A 6,675-nucleotide genomic window follows, 5' to 3' on the forward strand; every position below is an offset into this window, starting at 1 on the left:
GAGAAATGATTTGCAAATCTAGACATAATGTTTGATAATCATGATCTGAAATCTACATTATTTGCTAACTGGCTTCATTTTATCTACAAAGTTATGGTATTAGCAATAAAAGACGCTTATGCTGGTGGAATTTGAGAAAGCAAATACCATTTCTATGGAAAATAGTGACGACTAGAAGAGATAAGAGGGAGCCATTATTTCAAGTACTTTGAGAAAATCATGCAATGGGAATGTCCAAAAGAGAAAAAGGAAACAAAAATTAAGCACGAGGCCACCCGAAGATCGTTGCCAATCAAGCAACAGTGACTGTATTTTATAACCAATTGCTGCATCGCATTAGAATTTTGAGGGGAAAAAAGTAAAAGCAAAAGTATTCACTCTTGTAATGATGGTCCGTCTTAGGCGCAGAACAATAGTAAGGAGAGTCCCGGGAAATATGGTGGTTTAGTGTATTGATGCAATTAAGAACTCAGTTACCCCATATAGTTATTTATGGTGGCAATACATTTGTGTCATGTCGCTATTGTGTTTGTTTTAGAAATTAATTAATTTGGATTTAACTCATTAGGATCTGATATTGTGTCATGATTTTCTTATTGTTGACTGAACATCATAATCAATAAACCCAAATGAATTGGAAAAACCTAACCTATTAATCACATATCGTAATTTATTTTGATTATTTAAGCGATTCAATCCTATTGTTCATGAGTTTTTAAAGATAAAATACATGAAAGTCAAACTATAAATCAAAATCCAAAATTACAAGAATTAGATATATCAGCCAAAAAAACAAAAGTTTGATACTGCAATACATAATAAAACACAAAATTAAGATTCTTCAAACCAGCAAAAAAAAAAAAGCAATACATAATAAAATCTTCGAAGCACAAAACAAGTTACAAAGCTTAGTTATTTAATAGAAATAAAAGTCAAATAATGCCATATGGATTAATCTTTCCTACACTGACAGTGTATACACTATCAGCATTGAATAAATGACAGCTGTGCAAAATTTGAATTTGAAATTCAATTTTTGCACACATGTCATGAATCTAACGATGATAGTGAGTGCGTTTGGATAGTGGCTTATTTGGAATAATTTGGCAAATATTTATCTGTTGACTTTTTGAAAAATATGGGTGAAAGATAATCGTTTGGATAACATGAGTATATTTCAAATAGGTGTTTGGACACTTTAACAATTATTTGTCGAATTTATTCCAAATAAGTGTTTGGATAGCTTAACAATTATTTAAGTGCAATGGAAAAGTCATTCCATCCACTTTGGAGCACATTAAGTAAATTGTTTAAAAATAAACTTTCAATTTTGGATAAAAGCAGATTAATCCAATACAAACCACACACATCTTATTAGAGCAATTACATGGAACATTCGACAAAGTACATCACGATTTGAGGGAAAGTCTAATTGATACACCATAGTAGAAGGAATGGAAGTTTATTCGTTATACCCTCAATAAAAGCTTGGCAACCATCTGGTCCCTTGCAGAAAGTAGAAATGCATTGAATCGGCCCCGGTGCAGCCATTATTTAGTATTACGCCGGTCCAAATTAGTCACCTGCCTTTCTAACGCCTTCTCCTACGCGACGCCCCATACATTTCAGTTGCAATCGCATCTCGCCTAGCTTTCCAAGCCATAACCTCAGCTCGGGATGCATTCAATGGCTGCACGTGAGGTAACTCACCAGCACCCTGTTGGTGCTCTAATCCAACATTGCCGTCCTCAGCCAGTTGAAAGTGGGCGTCGCCTGGTTGGTGTAAGCGAAGAAAGTTGTGCAATACACAACAAGCTATAACAACATTGACTTGAGTGGACATATAAAAATTTGGAACCGGTCCCTTCAAAAATTTAAATCTGTTCTTCAGAACTCCAAAGGTTCGTTCAATGACATTTCTAAGTTCCGAGTGGCGCGTATTAAATAAAATTTTTTCAGGCCCGGCCCGTGCTGCATTCTTATACGGCGGTAAGAAGCCTGGAACATTCTTATATGCAGCATCTACAAGGTAGTATTTACCTGAAATGACCAAAAAATGGAAAGTGTCAGTTTTATGATGGCAGTTTACCTTTTATGAAAACTTTATAGTACTATCTTTCGACCACATGCTGTACCACTAAAAAATATAATACCTTGTTTAAAATCCAGCTCATTTAAATAGAACAAACAAAGATTTGTAATTTAAAAAATTAGTGTCTTACTGAAACATCCGGAAATTTTAAAAAGTTTTAAAATTGTCTTTAAAAAATGCTATATTCGTAAGCAGTTGTTAATAGCACAAGCCAAAAAAATAAATCCACTATTTTATGGACTTATGTGTGACAAAGTGTTGTAAATGATTTATACACACCATCCAAAAAGTAGCATTTACTTAAATAGGTGCAGCAGATATAATGCAAGAGAGTTACCTTCAGGTGCCATTGGGAAGTCTGACGGGTGTGACAGAGCATCATCTAACACTCGGGCATCGTGTGCACTTCCCTCCCACCCAGCATATATGTACGTGAATCGCATATCGAAATCACATACTGCCAGTAGATTTTGCGACTGAAATCCATGTCGATTTGTATATGCCATTTGGTGACCTGAGGGCGGGCACGCCGGAATGTGAGTGCCATCAATTGCTCCCACTGCATCCTGCATTTTTATTGAAGATAAAATTTTAATTTCTCTCTTACAAATACGTTGTGAGTTTTGAGATGGAAGATCACTGTAGAAATTTGTCATTTTGGCTTTAGATCATTCACAGCCTAACCTTGAACCACGGGAAGTACTTTGTCGAATTCCCGATCCTTGGATGCACCTGATCGTAGTCAAAAGGGCGAATTATTTGTGAAGCAAACATACAAAGACCGCGCAGGACCTCCCTTACATTGCGGTTAATTGTCTCCGTTGATCTATTGAAACGCTCTGCCAAAACTCGTTGTCGGGCACTATGACTTACCATTACCAAAGCCATGGCCAGTGCCTCCTCGATTTCCACTCGTTTTTGATAGTTTTGGGGTACGTAATTATTGTACTTTAGTATGTCACAAAGTAGGAGGAAATTGTCAACCGAAATACGACAATTTTCGATAATTCGTTTGTAGTGACCATTGATCAACTCCTCAACCCATTGACGCCCTGTGAGTGAGCCATCATGGTGTGGAATTTTGAGTTTCGGACCTCCATACCTTTCTGCCTCCGGATGTAGAAGTATCAACTCAGCTGCAAGTCCAAGTAGCAAGGCATCCTGATGATCATCTGATGCTTCGTCATTGCTTGAACTACTATTTCGGGAGCGATTCATAGCCCCTGGAGTAAATGCACAGCAAGCGAGTACATAGTTACACCAAGTGGGCAAACGTCCTTCGAATATTACAACAACGTAGTTAAGCAAGAACTGAACAAGGAACCTTTTATTTAAAAAAAATGATAGGCAGATACTTAAACCTTCTACTCACGGGGCGTTCTGTTATGTCGTTCGACGAATGGGAGCTTTGTCTTCTCACCAGAGTGCTTCTTGCTGCTTTCCCCCAACGTAGAGGATTGTAATATCTGATATGCTTAGACACGGGCTCTTGTTAACATATATAGACCAATAAAGACCTGCTATCTTTTCAAAGCACGGGCGCATTATTGTTCTTCTACTCGAGCCCTTGTTGACAAGATAGGCCTGTCGCAGAGAGAAATGCATGTTCGAACTTGTGGCTGTCGGTGTCATTCCTTTTGGAAAATTCTTTCACATGCCACGCCTTACCAGATATGACCACTCCCACCAGGCTGCTTTTACTTTTTGCTGAGCTGCGAGGGCTCTGCAGCACCATAGGTAGTGAAATGAGTAATACTACAGTTTATAATCGTCTGGTTTGGTAAAAGAATATGCCAAATATGATGCTAATTTTTTCTTTTACAAGCAGCTCGCGTTTCTCAAATCCGCTATTGTTTCATTCACATAACCGTCCATTTAGCGAACAATCGATAACACATAACATGGTCCCACTTCCATTCTAGCTTCTTCGTCTGGATTAAAATTTCGGGCTGTGTTGTCTAATTTTAATATTGAATTAAGCATTTTAGAACGTACCATGGATGTAAAATTTCCTCGGACATTCGATAGGCTTTCAAGTAAAATATGTACTAACATCGCAAGTGCTTGGAGCAACATGGTTATGGAAGAAACAAAGGACAAGAAGAACTCGCCGTTTGCTGCTAAACTTCAGGAGACAGAAGATTGGTTGTATGAAGATGGGGAAGATGAAACAAAAGGTGTTTATATAGCAAAGCTTGAGGAACTCAAGAAGGTTGGCAAAGCTTTATCCGATCACTTGTTATGTCTTTCTTGGCATTGTAGTTGATGTTAGTCCGATGACATGTTTTGCCGTGCAGCAAGGTGACCCAATTGAGGAGCGTTACAAGGAATTTATGGAGAGAGGCTCTGTGATTGATCAACTTATTTATTGCATCGGTAGTTATAGACAACCAAGCCATGTCAAATGATCCTACGTTTGATCACATCGATATTTCAGAAAAGCAACAGGTGGGTATTTATCATCATGTAAATCGGCGTCTCCCTCACAATTGTTGGATTTTTATTTTCTAAGTCCATTCTTGTTTTTGTGCTTTTAGGTCTTAAACGAATGTGTGGAAGCAGAGGCTTGGTTGAGAGAGACCAAGCAACAGCAGGATGCGCTTCCCAAGTATGCTAATGCTGTTCTCCTGTTAGTTGATATCAGAAGGACAGCTGAAGCACTACACAGGTGGCAATTTTAGAGAGGTTTTGCTTGTTTTCTGGTGCACCATCAGACACTTTATCGATGTTAACATTGGGGGAGAGACCAGTATTAAATCTTCCATATCATTTGTGAGGTTCACAACTTATTATGCTTCCTTATATTGATGGTGCAGAAGCTCAATGTTGATTTGGATTTTGGCAGGTTCGATACCATTCCGAAAAATGGTTGGTACGCCCCATACATAAATATAATTGTACAGGTTGTCGGCTTTTTTTCCCCAATGTGTATATATTCCTGACTCTCTATCGTGACTACATCACATAAATAGATCTTTTGTAGATTCGTAAAGATTCGACACTTGAGTGCTTTAACAAAAAAGACAAACTAATGTACATTGCCATTTTAAGTTAAAATATTTAGTGCTGTTCCAATTGAAGGTGTGGGACTTTTGGTGCAATTGTACGATATGTAGCCTTGAAATACCCTAAGATGGCATACACGTTCCATCAATGGTATTTGCAAGGAAGGGAGATTGGATGAAGCAATAAAGTTCTTGAGAAATATGCCATCATATGGTTGCCAACCTAATGTGAAAAAGCATAATATCATCTTGCGTAGCATGTGTAGTACAGGGAGGTGGATGGATGCTGCGAAACTCTTGACTGAGATGCTTAGAAAAGGCTGTTCTCCCAGCCTTGCTACCTTTAACATACTAATTAATTTCTTGTGCAGAAAGGGGTTACTGGGTCGAGCAATTGATGTTCTGGAAAGGATGCCTAAATATGGATGCACTCCAAATTCCTTGAGCTATAATCCTCTGCTTCATGGTTTCTGCAAAGAAAAAAAGATGGATAGGGCAATAGAGTATCTGGAGATAATATCTCGGGGTTGTTATCCTATAACACTCTGCTTACAGCATTGTGTAAAGATGGAAAGGCTGATGGATAGGGCAATGTTTTTGCCTTTTAATCATCCCAATCACTTAAATTTAAGTAGATTTCACTTGAACTCAACAAATTGGTGTAATAACAAAAGAGTACATAAACTAACTGTTATGATCATAAATAATAAGTAATCTGTATTGATTCGTATATTGATTAGTTATGCATATATATGTTTATTACTTAGGATGTTGATCATCTCTATTTTCCGATTTGTTTTGTTCTATGTTATGATGGAATGAAGGCTTGGCAATTATTTTTGTCATAGCAAGTGCTCTCTTTCAATACTTTCTTGTTTCTTTTTTTTTTCCTTTTCACTTTTTTCACCTCTTTTTTGTTATTTTGTTCTTTAATTTAGCCTTGATCTATTGGAAAGGGGGTTTCAGAGTTGGTTTAGATTTCATCCTTGAAGGAGGAATAATGGAATATATATATGTACAAGACAATTTACAAAAAGTGATACTATCAAATTCCTCATATTTTGCCACTTAGAAATTTTACTTTTATAAGCATTGTACCTTACCGCAGAAAAGAAAAAGTTAATTAAGTGACTCAAGCATCTTAAAAATTTGTCGATTACTTTCTCTAATGTATCCAACTATCAAAACCTGGTGAAAGAAGGTTTAATTTGGCTCGAAGATTGCTTCGCAGTCATCATTTTAGCTTAATTTGCATGCAACAAAAAATGAGAGAGGTTCTTCGATTCCTTTTGCTGTATTGATGATGAGATAATTAAGAACTCGCATGGTTCTTCTAAAAATGCAGGTCATCTTGTACTTTTTAAAGATTCTTATCAGCGTGAACTTACATACTTTCTGTCCCATCCGGATCCTCAAATTGCAGTAAATTATTACTCTGCAAAATTGATGTTTTAGGGTATTTAAGTAGCAAAATTTTTTCAATAAATTTCAATACATGCAGGAATTAGAGATTTTGATTCAAATCCCTTACCCCTATTAGCACCAAAAAAAAAAAAAAAGCAACTCAACATACACTCA

At 36.9% G+C, this 6,675-nt stretch overlaps 1 long non-coding RNA gene across 1 annotated transcript; it reads left to right on the forward strand.

Moving 5' to 3' along the window:
- The first annotated feature begins 4,172 nt into the window (after window positions 1-4,172).
- LOC140008031 (uncharacterized) lies at window positions 4,173-4,672 on the forward strand. Its single transcript, XR_011815446.1, has 3 exons — window positions 4,173-4,304; window positions 4,390-4,540; window positions 4,630-4,672. It is a non-coding gene; the product is annotated as an uncharacterized lncRNA (long non-coding RNA).
- Window positions 4,673-6,675: the final 2,003 nt, after the last annotated feature.

This window comes from Coffea arabica, chromosome 6c (assembly GCF_036785885.1).
Source record: "Coffea arabica cultivar ET-39 chromosome 6c, Coffea Arabica ET-39 HiFi, whole genome shotgun sequence".
NCBI lineage: Eukaryota > Viridiplantae > Streptophyta > Magnoliopsida > Gentianales > Rubiaceae > Coffea > Coffea arabica.